This window comes from Cherax quadricarinatus, chromosome 20, assembly GCF_038502225.1.
Source record: "Cherax quadricarinatus isolate ZL_2023a chromosome 20, ASM3850222v1, whole genome shotgun sequence".
NCBI classification, from domain to species: Eukaryota; Metazoa; Arthropoda; class Malacostraca; order Decapoda; family Parastacidae; genus Cherax; species Cherax quadricarinatus.
The window spans coordinates 29,245,826-29,259,180 of record NC_091311.1 but is presented as its reverse complement, the minus strand read 5'-3'; the positions used below and the strand labels follow the sequence as shown (position 1 = coordinate 29,259,180).

The 13,355-nt window shown below is 42.2% G+C and overlaps 1 non-coding gene across 1 annotated transcript; it reads left to right on the top strand.

Annotated features, from left to right (window-relative positions):
- Nucleotides 1-12,721: 12,721 nt before the first annotated feature.
- On the top strand, nt 12,722-12,794 carry TRNAR-UCU (transfer RNA arginine (anticodon UCU)). The gene has a single exon. It is a non-coding gene; the product is annotated as a tRNA-Arg (tRNA).
- Nucleotides 12,795-13,355: the final 561 nt, after the last annotated feature.

The window sequence follows — 13,355 nt, the reverse complement described above, 5'->3', positions numbered from 1 at the left end:
ATATTTAGGGAAAGTGTGTAAATAAGCAGAATTTTTTTTGGCTTGCTAAGAATATTTTTGGGGGAAATTAACATAATTTGCACTGAAAAAAACTTAGCAGTCTTACGTAACCCTGCTAAAATTTATAATTTTTCTTCAGCCTACCCAACTTACCTTACGTTATTTCGAGATTTTTCTGACCAATTTTCGCAGGGTTATTGCAACAATGAATATACATTATATTATGGTTATATATATATATATATATATATATATATATATATATATATATATATATATATATATATATATATATATATATATATATATAATATAACACACTTATGCAATAGCTGGGTATCTTTACTGACAATGTAGGTGCATATCTGTTGTAATCTTTCTTACTGAATTGACACTTTGCTTGCTTGGTGAAACGATCATTACTAAGACAAGAGAGGAGGTACTTCCATATCAACAGGAGATATTCACTGAGACGTTAATGTATCTCAGTTTATCTATTTTAATCACTGTTTTAGGAATTAAAGTATTCTTAATGGAGTAATACTCCTTGATTGTACCTTTAATAGCCAACGTGCAGTCTATAGACTTTAAAGTAAACAAACTAACGACGCATTAGAAGCAATAATACCTTTAATCATAGGGACGGTAATGGAATTGTCCATGTTAGTCAGCAAAATATATTGACAAATATGATGACCAAATAAGTAATATTCATTAGATAATGAAAATTTTAATCACAGTTGTTAAGTCAGTCATTAAAAATGGCAAGACTAGTTATTAGAGAGAACACAGGAAGGCATTCTCAAACATGTGGCTGAAAATGATGTTCTCTAGGCTACCACAAACCCACAGGTGACAGAAAACGAGTATGCTAGAGAAACGAAATCTCCATGAATACCAGTAATTCGAGGTCATGTGAATGACTCTAGCATCCGTGGAAGCGTTATGGGGAAGGAGGTTCTTCTGAAGTTAAAGAGAAGAGACCTAAATATTTCAAAAAATCGTCTGAATGACTCTAAAAGTTTACTGAAACCAAGTTTTGTAGTGGAATTATACAAAAATAATGAATTCTGGGCTTCAAAGCACAAGCATAAAAATGTGAAGCAAATTTCGAGAGTTTCATCCTCACTGTGAATCACTGGAGGTATATTTATTTCCCTCTGAGATAATTTTTCATATTGTCTTTAGTGGCCAATAATCACTGAATGATGGCGCTTCCTGTCAAGCTTATGTAACCTGGACAGTACTAACGTACTTTTTTTTCAGCAAACTCATCTCTTTCTTCCCTCCAGGGAGGTTCCTTGAAGCTGGTGAGGGGCTCTTGATCTAGGGAGTTGGATCTGTGCTCCACTTCCCTGAATGGAGCCTAAATGCCTTCCATCCCCTCCCCCACATGCGCTGTATAATCCTCTGGGTTTAGCGCTTCCCCGTGATTAACAAAAATCTTTGTCTGGCCAGAATCAAATTTTAAGTTCAGATTATCCGAGATATGAATATTTTTGGAGATTGCTTTGAACAGATGCAGTATAACACATACACATACAGACAGCCACACAGAAAGAGGGAGATTAGGAAGACAGGAAGGGAAGATAGGACAGACAGCAGCCTATTACTGCCAGGCCCCGCGGGTACATGTAAGGCAGGAACAATCCTCTTGAACTGCGGAGCAACTGTCAGCTGGTTGGTGAGACTGGGGGGAAGAGAGAGAGAGAGAGAGAGGAGGAGGAACTTAGTTACTGGGCGTCAAAGGCACTTGCCGCTAGATACTTAAACTGTTTACTGTGTGACTGTGTGTGTGCGCGCGCGCGAGTGCGTGTGTTTAATTTTGTGTATCTGTGTGTGAGTTGATGTGTGTTTGTTTTTGTGCATGTACTCCCCTATTTGTCACTGCAGGGGTCGAGTCGCAGCTCCTGGCCCGGCCTCTTCGCTGGTCGTTGTGTGTGTGTGTGCGCGCGCGCGCTCGCGCTTGTTGGTATTGGGTAGGAAGGATAGCCGGGAGGGACGGGGGAGGATGAGGGGAATGGATAGCAAAGAGGGGCGGGGGGAGGGTGAGGGGAAAGGATAGGAGGGAAGTGCCATGCAGTGTGTCAATCAGGTGAGGAATGAGGGTGGAGACACCGTCCTTCACACCACATTGCTTCCTGACATCAACGCCATCTTGACTGAAGTGGATGATGTCCCTTGTCACGTTGCTGCTGCAAACACTACGTCTCCTGACTAGTTCTGTCTGTTTGCCTGTCTCTGTGTCTGTCTCTGTCTCTGTCTCTCTCTGTCTCTCTCTCTCTCTCTCTGTCTCTCTCTCTCTCTCTCTGTCTCTCTCTCTCTCTGTCTCTCTCTCTCTCTGTCTCTCTCTCTCTCTGTCTCTCTGTCTCTCTCTCTCTCTCTCTCTCTCTGTCTCTGTCTCTGTCTCTCTCTGTCTCTCTCTCTCTCTGTCTCTCTGTCTCTCTCTCTGTCTCTCTCTCTGTCTCTGTCTCTCTGTCTCTGTCTCTCTGTCTCTCTGTCTCTCTGTCTCTGTCTCTGTCTCTCTCTCTGTCTCTCTCTCTGTCTCTGTCTCTCTCTATCTCTCTCTCTATCTCTCTCTCTATCTCTCTCTCTATCTCTCTATCTCTCTCTCTCTCTCTCTCTCTCTCTCTCTCTCTCTCTCTCTCTCTCTCTAACACACGCCGTGAGGAATGGCGAGTGTGAAGGAAGGGACAAATCTGACCTTAAAGGAGGAGACTATGGTGGTGTAAAGCAATGTCTATGCCGAGTGCTATGGTAAAGAGAGCTAGATGCAAAGACAGCAAATAAAATGATAGAGTATCCAGCTGGAAAGTGCCGGAAGACAGAGGAGAAATTCATACCTAGAAGCAGAGAACGAAGGTAATGACCCCAATAGTTCACCCAGAGGTGCAGAAAGACGGAAATGCAAGAGCGTGAAAGGCACATAGTAAACAAAGAACCTCGGAGAATATGGAAGCATGAAGAAGAGGAGCCACATATGAATATGCGTGGGCAAGAGAGGATGAATGACGATTTGAGAATGACAGTTTTAAAAGCCATAGTTGAGCCAGAGTTTAGGTATAGACATATCAGAGGACAACTGTGAAGGATCAGGTTATAAGGCTGAAGGAGGAAGTGGGGGTAAAAGGAACGTTACCAGAGAAAGAGAGAGAGAGAGAGAGAGAGCAAGCACCAAGGAGCACTGGACACAATCCAGGCAATGAAAGAAGAGGTGAAGAAAGTGCTAAGTGAACTAGATATCTTGAAGGCAATGGGACCAGACCAAATCCCTCTGGGGTTATGCGAGAGGGAGCATAGGAACCATGTGTAGTGTACTACTAGCAGCGGTCTTCAACAAATCGATTAAAACAGTGCAGTATCCAGTGGTTTGAAAAGCAGCGAACGTAGTTACAACATTCAAAAGAGGGGTTTGACTGCCGCCATTGAATTACAGCCCAGTGTCAATAACTTGCATAGTCTGTAGGGTTATGGAAATTATCAGGTGAAGAGTAAGGAGTATCTGGAAGGAAGAAAACTCATAAACAACAACCAGCACTGTTTTCGAGATGGTAAATCCTGTTTCAAAAGTCCGATAAGGTAATGAAAGTTAGGCAGGAGAGAGAGAAGGACACGTGAACTGCATATTTTTGGATTCCACGAAAGTATTCGATACAGTGTCCTACAAGAGACGGGTACAAAAGCTAGAGGAGCAGGCAGATATTACAGGAATTACAATGGATCAATGAATACCTAAGTGGAAGGAAGCAACAAGTTACTGTCAGGGAGGAGGTGTAGGAATGGGCGAGTGTGATGAGTAGGGTTCCACACACATACTAGGACCAGTTCTGTTTCTTGTATATCTGAACGACATGACAGAAAATCGAGTCAGAGGTGTCCCTTATAGCAGGTAATGTGGAACTAATGATAATACAAACAAGATTAGTCTTTGAAGTGGCTACTAGAATTTAACGCTAGCAAATGCAAAGCTATGAATATCGGAGAAGGGTAAAGTCTTCCAGAAACAGTGCACAGGCTGTGGCTAAAGACTGTAAACCTCCTCTGAAAGAGAAGGACCTCGGAGTGAGCATAGTTGCGGGCATTTCTCCTGAAGTGCACATCAACCTAATAATTACTGCAAGAAACGCTAGATGATAAATTTAATAGCAGCTTTTAGGAACATCAATGAAGAGGCATTCGCGACTTTATACACGGAATATATCAGGCCCATCTTGGAATATGCTGCGCCAGTATGGAACCCACTTCTTGCTAAGCAAATAAAAAATCTGGAAAAAATGCAGAGGTTTGCAATGTAACTAGTCCCAGTGCTGTGGGGTATGACCTACGAGAGACTAGAGGAACAAAGTCTGACAACACTAGGGGACAGATGGAACAGAGGTGGCATGATTTCGACGTACACAGTACTTAGGAAAATTGGCACGGAGAACTGGGAGTCCAAGAGGCTGGTCTCAGGTACATGAGGTGACATCTGGAAGTTAGAAGTACAGATGAGTCTCGGGTATGTTAGAAAATTCTTCTTTAATCTTAGAGTGGTCAGGATGTGGAATGACCTATACAGCGAAGTGGTAGAGACAGAATCCATACATAGCTTTAAGAATAGGTATGATAGGGCTCACGTAGCCAAGAGAGTGAAACCATAGACGCCAACAGAGAGGCGGGTTCAGGAGCAGAGACCCTACCCCTCTGCTTGACTTGTACTCACTAGAGCGCAGGCGAGAGAGATATATCATAATCTACACCTGGAAGATTCTGGAGGGACTGGTCCCTAATATGCACACAGAAATCACTCCATACGAAAGCAAAAGACTTGGCAGGCGATGCAACATACCCCCAGTGAAAAGTAGGGGCGTCACTGGTACACTAAGAGAAAACACAATAAGTGTCCGGGGCCCAAGACTGTTCAACAGCCTCCCACCAGCAATAAGGGGCATTACGGAAAGACCCCTGGTTGTCTTCAAGAGGGAGCTGGACAGATACCTAAAGACGGTGCCGTGGTTCGTACGTTGGATTACGTGCGGCCAGCAGTAACAGCCTCGTTGATCAGGCCCTAATCCACCGGGAGGCCTGGTCGTGGACCGGGCCGCGGGGACGTTGATCCCCGGAATTCCCTCCAGGTAGACTCCAGGTAATACTGTCTGTAATGTAATATAACCCAATAATGTAATGCTTGTGTAATATCTATGTATAATGTAATACCTGCCTATAATGTAATACCTATTTATATTGCAAATTCCTATCTATAATGTAACACCTGTTTATAATGAAATTCGATTATAATTTAATGCCTCTCTATCATGCAATTCCTCTCTCTAATGTAATACCTAATTATAGTGTATGCTTTCCTTTAATGTAATGTCTGTGTAATATCTGTCTGTAATGTAATATTTGAATGTGATGCCTGTCTATAATGTAATATTTGTATATAATGTAATACCTCCCTATAATGTCATGCCTGTATATAATGTAATATGTCTATAACGTCATGTTTGTCTATGATGCCATGCCTGATTATAATGTAATACCCGTCTCTAATGTCGTGCCTGGCTATACTGTAATGTTGTCTATAATGTCATGTCAGGATATAATGTAATGTTGTCTATAATGTCATGTCAGGATATAATGTAATGTTGTCTATAATGTCATGTCAGGATATAATGTAATGTTGTCTATAATGTCATGTCAGGATATAATGTAATGTTGTCTATAATGTCAAGATATAATGTAATACTTGTCTATACTATCATGCCAAGATATAATGATTGTCATGTCAACCTATAATGTAATGCTTGTCTGTCATGTCAGGTTATAATGTCATGTCAGGTTATAATGTTACGTCAGGTTATAATGTTATGTCAGGTTATAATGTTACGTCAGGTTATAATGCTATGTCAGGTTATAATGCCATGACAGGTGATAATGCCATGCCAGGTTATAATGTCATGTCAGGTTATAATGTCATGTCAGGTTATAATGCTATGTCAAGTTATAATGCTATGTCAAGTTATAATGCTATGTCAGGTTATAATGCCATGACAGGTTATAATGCCATGCCAGGTTATAATGTCATGTCAGGCTATAAAGTCATGTCGATCTTAAGATTGGAGAAAATTTCTTTCCTTCAGTTTGCTCAAGTTGTTATTACAATCATATGATAAAGCTGAGATCTTATGGGTGATGGAACGAGTGAGGGTTGATCCAAGGAAGGAGAGGGTAGCTCTAATTCCTCTCATCAAGAGCCCCTTTCGAGCATCAAGGGGCCACCCGCTTCTTCGTTGAAGAAAGAAATATATAGCAGACAGCAGAACACAGCCTTCACCACCACTCCCTCACAATCACCACCACCACTACCACCACCACAAGTCCCTCAACACCATCACTCTTTCACCACCACCATCACTCCTTCACCACCATCACTCCTTCACCACGGCTCCCTTACTATCACGACCACTACTCACCACCACCACTCACCACCACTCACCACCACCACTACCACTCACCACCACCACCACCACTACCACCACTCACCACCACTACCACCACTCACCACCACCACCACTCACCACCACTCACCACCACTCACCACCACTCACCACCACTCACCACCACTACCACCACTCACTACCACCACTCACCACTACCACCACTCACCACCACCCACCACTCACCACCACTACCACCACTCACCACCACTCACCACCACTCACCACCACCCACCACTACCACCACTCTCCACCACCACTCTCCACCACCACCACCACTCACCACCACTCACCACCACTCACCACCACTCACCACCACCACTCACCACCACCACTCACCACCACCACTCACCACCACCATTCACCACCACTCACCACCACCACTCACCACCACCACTCACCACCACCACTCACCACCATCACTCACCACCACCACATACAATTACCATAGTCTGTAAGTGCCATCAGCCGCACTTGTTTGTATAAGCTAACGACCAGAATGACACTCCATCACCCTTCCTGACAGCACCGGTGGGATGGGGTGAAGGGGGGACGGGGTGAAGGGGAATGGGGTGAAGGGAATTTTGTAGTGAAGGGGATTTGTGGAGGGGAGATGGCGAGAAAAGATGTAAGAAGAGGGAGTAAGAACGTGATGGTGTCAATAGAGAAAGACGAGATGGGAGAGACACTGAAATATAAAATAGAAGAAATGAAAAAAAAATAATGTTAAAGTAACCTTCTACTAACCAATGACTTTTGGTCCCAAGAAAGGGAGAATAGCTCCTTTACCTTGGATCAAGAGCACCAAGATATTCCCCCCCCTCGGTGACGCTGAGGTTCCAGTCCACTGTCTAGTTCATTATTACAACGTTGATTGGGAAGCTCTAAACCCGTAAGGTTTACGCGGTCCCTAAGGAGTGGGTGGAGGCAATCAGGTTTGAACTTATGATGACCATCCACACCTTAAAAGTTAGTGATCAATGGTTCAGTTCTTCCCTTGCCTCTCTCTCATCTCTCTCTCATCTCTCTCTCATCTCTCTCTCATCTCTCTCTCTCATCTCTCTCTCATCTCTCTCTCTCATCTCTCTCTCATCTCTCTCTCATCTCTCTCTCATCTCTCTCTCATCTCTCTCTCATCTCTCTCTCATCTCTCTCTCATCTCTCTCTCTCATCTCTCATTCATCTCTCATTCTCGTTCTCTCTCCTCTTTCAAACTCTCCACTTTCTCCTTTTCTTTCTTTTTCTTTCATTGTCTCTGTCGCGCGGGCGCTCTCGCTCTTTCTCTCGCTCTCGCATTTTCTCATTTCTCATTCTCTGTCTCTCTCTCTGTCTCTGTCTGTCTGTCTGTCTGTCTCTCTCTCTCTCTCTCTCTCTCTCTCTCTCTCTCTCTCTCTCCCTCTCTCTCTCTCCTCCCCCACCCCTTCCCATTACCATCATTCGTGTTTGTTCGCTCTCCCTTTCTAAATGTAACTCTCTCTGACTTTTATGCTCTGAGAAAGCAATCTGGAATTTACTCGTGTCATTCTGCACTGCCGTTATATCCTCTATAAATTAGGCCTCCCCAGTACAGTAATGGAAAACTTGTACGTCGTTCACTTGGCAGCTTTCAGAATTTGGTGAGGTGGTGAGGGTGAGTGGAGGGTGTGGGTGGTGAGGGTGAGTGGGCGACGTGGTGGAGGGTGTGGGTGGTGAGGGTGAGTGGACGACGTGGTGGAGGGTGTGGGTGGTGAGGGTGAGTGGAGGGTTTGGTGGAGGGTGTGGGTGGTGAGGGTGAGTGGGCGACGTGGAAGGTGTGGGTGGTGAAGGTGAGTGGGCGACATGGTGGAAGGTGTGGGTGGTGAGGCTGAGTGGGCGGTGTGATGGAGGGTGCGGGTGGGGTTGAGGGTGAGGGTGTTGAGGCTAAGTGGATAGGATGGTGAGGGTGATTTGTGTGATATGGTTGGTGTGGGTGGGGTGGGGTTCATCTAGAGTAGGGTATGAGTAAAGATAGTCTTTTTTTTTTTTTTTTGTCAACACAATTGGATGCCTCAACAGTATGTTGCTTCTGTATTCTCTATCTTAGTTATATTAGGAACCAAAGCTAACTATGTTTCCCTGCCACACTCGTACAAGACGGGTTACACCCCCTGTACATACATTACGTGATGAAATGTGTTAACCTGAGCTGGGGAACTTCAGTAGGGCGATCAGGATATCGTCAAGCATTTCATAAGCTACGGCAGCTTAAAAGGGTTATTTACGTCAGAACGGGAGTAACTTTTACTTTGGTATTACCATTTCTCAGGATTGTCTATCCCACACATAGGAGAAGTGAAATTTATGAAGGTATCTTCGTTATCCCTGAGAAAGGAGAGAAGGAACTGTGTGGAAGGTGGTTGGTTGTTAAGATGAGTAGGTGGGATGACAGGGAATGGTGTTAGGTGGGTGAGGGAGGGGGGTAGTTTAAATCCTTGGAAAATTTAGGTGGGGTATTACATTTGTTTATATATCCGAAGAAACGTAGAAATTTTATTAGAGGCATGAAATAGAAGAGAAGGAAAGAGAAAGTGAGAAGGGAGGGAAGAGCTGGAACTGGTGAGAGATGAGGACAGGGCTGAAGGGAGACGAGGGAGGAGAAAGTGAGAGAGAAGATAGATAGATAAATGTAAAGATGAGGCAATGAGTTAGGGAGCATAAAGAGAGAGGAAGGAGATTGGAAGGAAATCGATCAGGACGGGATTTAAAGAAAAAGAAGGAAGGTAAAAATGAAAGCAATTGGGTGTAAGAAGACAATATAGAGAACAAAAGAACAACATTTGTCTAGAAACTAATTATTTTTCAGCATTGTTCGATGGCTTGGTTGTTGTCGCAAACATTTTGTTCATTTTGGTTCTCTGATCAAACTGTTACTTGGATGTGTGTCATTGTTATACTCGTTATCATCTTCGTTATGTTCGTTGTTCAACCTGTTACTTGTATTTGGGTTACATCTAACATCTAAGGTGACATCTTGAATGGTATTCACGTACCATTGCTTACATATGTATTATATCTCATGCTGTTCAAATATCATTGCTTGAATGTGTCGATTCCGCTACCTGGGCGTGTCACATCAAATGCCTTACCCCGTGTATTACTTTTATATAAACAGTTCAATTATCTGTTACCAGCAAATTTAGGAAATTTTCTTCATTTATCTCCTTCACCACCACTCCCTCACCACCATTCACCACCACCATTCCCTCTCCACCACCACCGCTCCCTCACATAGATTATTATGCTGTCTCTATATTCCTCAATAAGTAGACAATTAAGCAAATAGTGTTCAAGATAGTGACCATAGGGTTGGCCACATACTTTGCATTTGGTTTGATAATCATCTGTGTCTCTCCCAAACTGTCAGAAGTACTTGTAACCAAGTCGAAGCCTGGCCACTACAACATCAGTCATTCTCTTCACATTGCGAGCTGCTCCATAAATGTACTTATCTACGTTCATGTTATCATAGTGGGTTATAGATCTACTCAGGCTTCTAATTGTATTCCAGTAACATTGTTTCATTATTTACTTCTCTTAATATTATTCCTAATGCTAGACTCAGATATACCAAAGCTATATTCTACATTCTCCTTCAGGTTATTTTCTTGGCTAATATGTTAACTTCAAAATGAAGAAGTGATCCAATGTGATGGAATCCATAATTGTACATTTAATTCTTTTTTTTTTCCGGATTTTTTAGTATGTCCGGCTTCTCTAACGAGCATGTTAGTCATTATGAGAGTCAAGAACCTTCGTTGATGACATAGAATCAGTAATAATTATAGAGTCAAGCTCAGTGTCATGAGTTAACTTTAGGGCCATTAGGATGGCAAAGAATTCAGGGCCATTAGGATGGCAAAGAATTCAGTTTGCAGTGTAGACGCTCAGTTATTAATTCTTGTGCCTAACTCAACAAAGTTCTTATTGTTCTTAACTAGCGAAGTGACAACAAGAGCAGATGCAGCCCTGCCAGTAGACTCCTGCTTAAATCCACCACCGTATATAACTTGTGATTAATTATTACTACTAATTAGACGAGGAATTTCTTCCTGAGCAGTTGCTGTTACATTGTTTTAAGTTGTACGTTGATGAGGTTGGTGTGGGTGCGTGTGCTTAGTGTTCTGCGATCTCCTCGTATATTAGGCATGTATTACTTACAAATTCGTTGTTAATTTTGCTGGCTACTATTCTGTTGTATTCGTCCTCGTTTATGAAATCGGTCCTTCCTGTACATGTAGGCCTACCCATTTATTGCATACATCAAAGTTTGTATCTACTATGCGAAAATTACACCTCATCAACTGCTGTCATCACAGTATACTCATCAATTACGCTTCTATCTTACATGTAAGGTATGTATAGACCTCTTCCGTCACAGCTTCAGTCTTACAATTAAGGAGGAGGATTGGGCTTTTTATTTTTACCTACAGTCATGAAAAGACAATTTTATACTTATCTTTATTAGCAAACTGGACTCTTGGCATCCTCTGCCCACGCCCGTCTTCCACACTATCGCCGACTGTAGTTTCCGTGACTGAATATATTTATGGGGTTATAGATTTTTTTTCTACCCGCTGCTTGCATTATTTCAGATTATCTCACGTTTCGTTAATTAACGTGAGCTCACCTTTGTTGGAGATCAGTGAGCCCATCCCCTAATGGCCTGTGTATGGCCTTATTAGTGCTAGTCATGGAATTTCTAACCCAACCCAAGAAGACGCTGCACCTCTATTGAATGACGAGTGTAAGTATTACAAGACTTGCCTGTATCATTTGAGCTGTATGTACCCGCGTACATATGAAGACAATGAGTGTTATCAAATACGGCGTCAATTGTCTATGAAGTTAAGAGTAAGACTCGCATGTAACACTGAGGTGCCTTCATTGTCAACAACAGATACTTAGGTGTTGCGCGTGTATCTAACTCATCAGCTTATCAGTGCTGTATTCCAGTTATATGATCCTCGAAGTTATACTGAGTTGAACCTTGAACACTTTGTTAATAATTAAAGTGAATTCACAGAACACTGTATCGCACTCGAGGCGTCGGCTGAATGTCAGATCACGTACAATCGCAGACCTTTCCTTTATCACCGACGTCGTTTGCCATTTGTTGGTTTCAGTCTCTGGACAGATATATGGTTCCAATGGAGGACGAGGCGCATTTATTTCTCCAGCGCCTAACACAACCCCTCGATCTGTATGGAAACACTTAACCTTGTGATGAATAAGGAATGTGGAACACCAGGAATTCTTGATCAAGGGACTGAACTTCTAGAGGGGCTGATTACATCATTTTCCACTGTCTCCGGCAAGTAGTCTCTGTATCGAACTGAAAATGTCACTGGCTGGCAAAACGATACCCAGGAATAGCACATATCGGTAATGAAATGAAGGAATCCTTATTTATACACCTCTCGCACTCTAGACTCATGGTAAAGGCTGTAATGACTCTCAGAATCACAGGATCAGGTAATTTTATACTTGAAATGTAAGGCAGAGAGTCTTAAATTAATACCAAAAATAACTCGGTCATCCTTGATTGTTTACGTAAATGAATGGTATACAATACCTCGATTTATTCTACATTCTACTACTATTACTACTACTGCAATTATTACTTTTACTACTACTACTAATATTACTACTACCGCTACTAATACTGAGACTATTACTACTAATGCTTATATCACCACCAGACAAGGTTGTCAACACAACACTGACAAACCAGTACACAGACCTGGCCATGAAGACCACGCTGGCAGACTACTACACAGACCTGTTTATCAAGACCACGGTAGCAGACACTACGCAAACCTGGTTATCAAAACGATCCTGGCAGATTACTACACACTCATGGTTATCAAGACCACACTGAGAAACCTGTACACAGACCAAGTAGTCAAGACCCCACTGAGATACCAGTACATTGACCAGTGGTCATCAAGACCACACTGAGACACCAGTACATAGACCAGTGGTGGTCAAGACTACACTGGTGAGTCATCTGAAGACTAAAGAAACAAAACTATAAAAAAATCTGTAATATCGGAAGAATAATATTTAACGAGAATAATATTCGCAAAATTGTAAAAGTGAAAAATAGTACAGACATAAATTAATATATTATCATCGCGCATAAAATGGAATTTAAAATAATGAAAAAAAATTAGATTTGTAAATACTTTTTGGAAAATTAATGCTTACAATAAATGTACTCAGATGTCCTCATGGCGCAGTGGATAGCGCGCTGGACTTCTAATCCAGAGGTCGCGGGTTCGAATCCCGCTGGGGATAATCGTTTAGTTAGTGTTAGCAGTTCGCGGAACTTGTGTGTGAGTTATGACGAGAGTGTACGTGTATCAAGTTCAAAATTCAAAATATGTGAGCCCTTTCCTTTAGCACATCTTTCGTCTCCACTAAGGAAGGGTAAGTCAAAGGAAGGGAACATTTACCACCATTCGTTCAATAGCTGTCTTGCCAGAAGTTCGCCCAGACATCATGACTCGTATGACGTTCTTACTTTTGTTCGTTTTGCTATCGCTGTTGTCATTGGTGGTGATGGTGATATTTTTGTTGGTACTGGTGTTGGTTTTTCAGCTGTGGGTGATAAGATGCGTAATGTGTTAAGGAGCATGCTTTGACGCTTATATATATATATATATATATATATATATATATATATATATATATATATATATATATATATATATATATATATATATGAGTATTCACTATAAAACTAAAAAATAAAATTAGGTTATCGCTAACTTGGCTGTGGAACAGTGCCTTCAAAACAGATCCACCAAGTATAAATATATTCGTTGTCTCCTGTTATCTCTCTGTGATAAGAGTTAT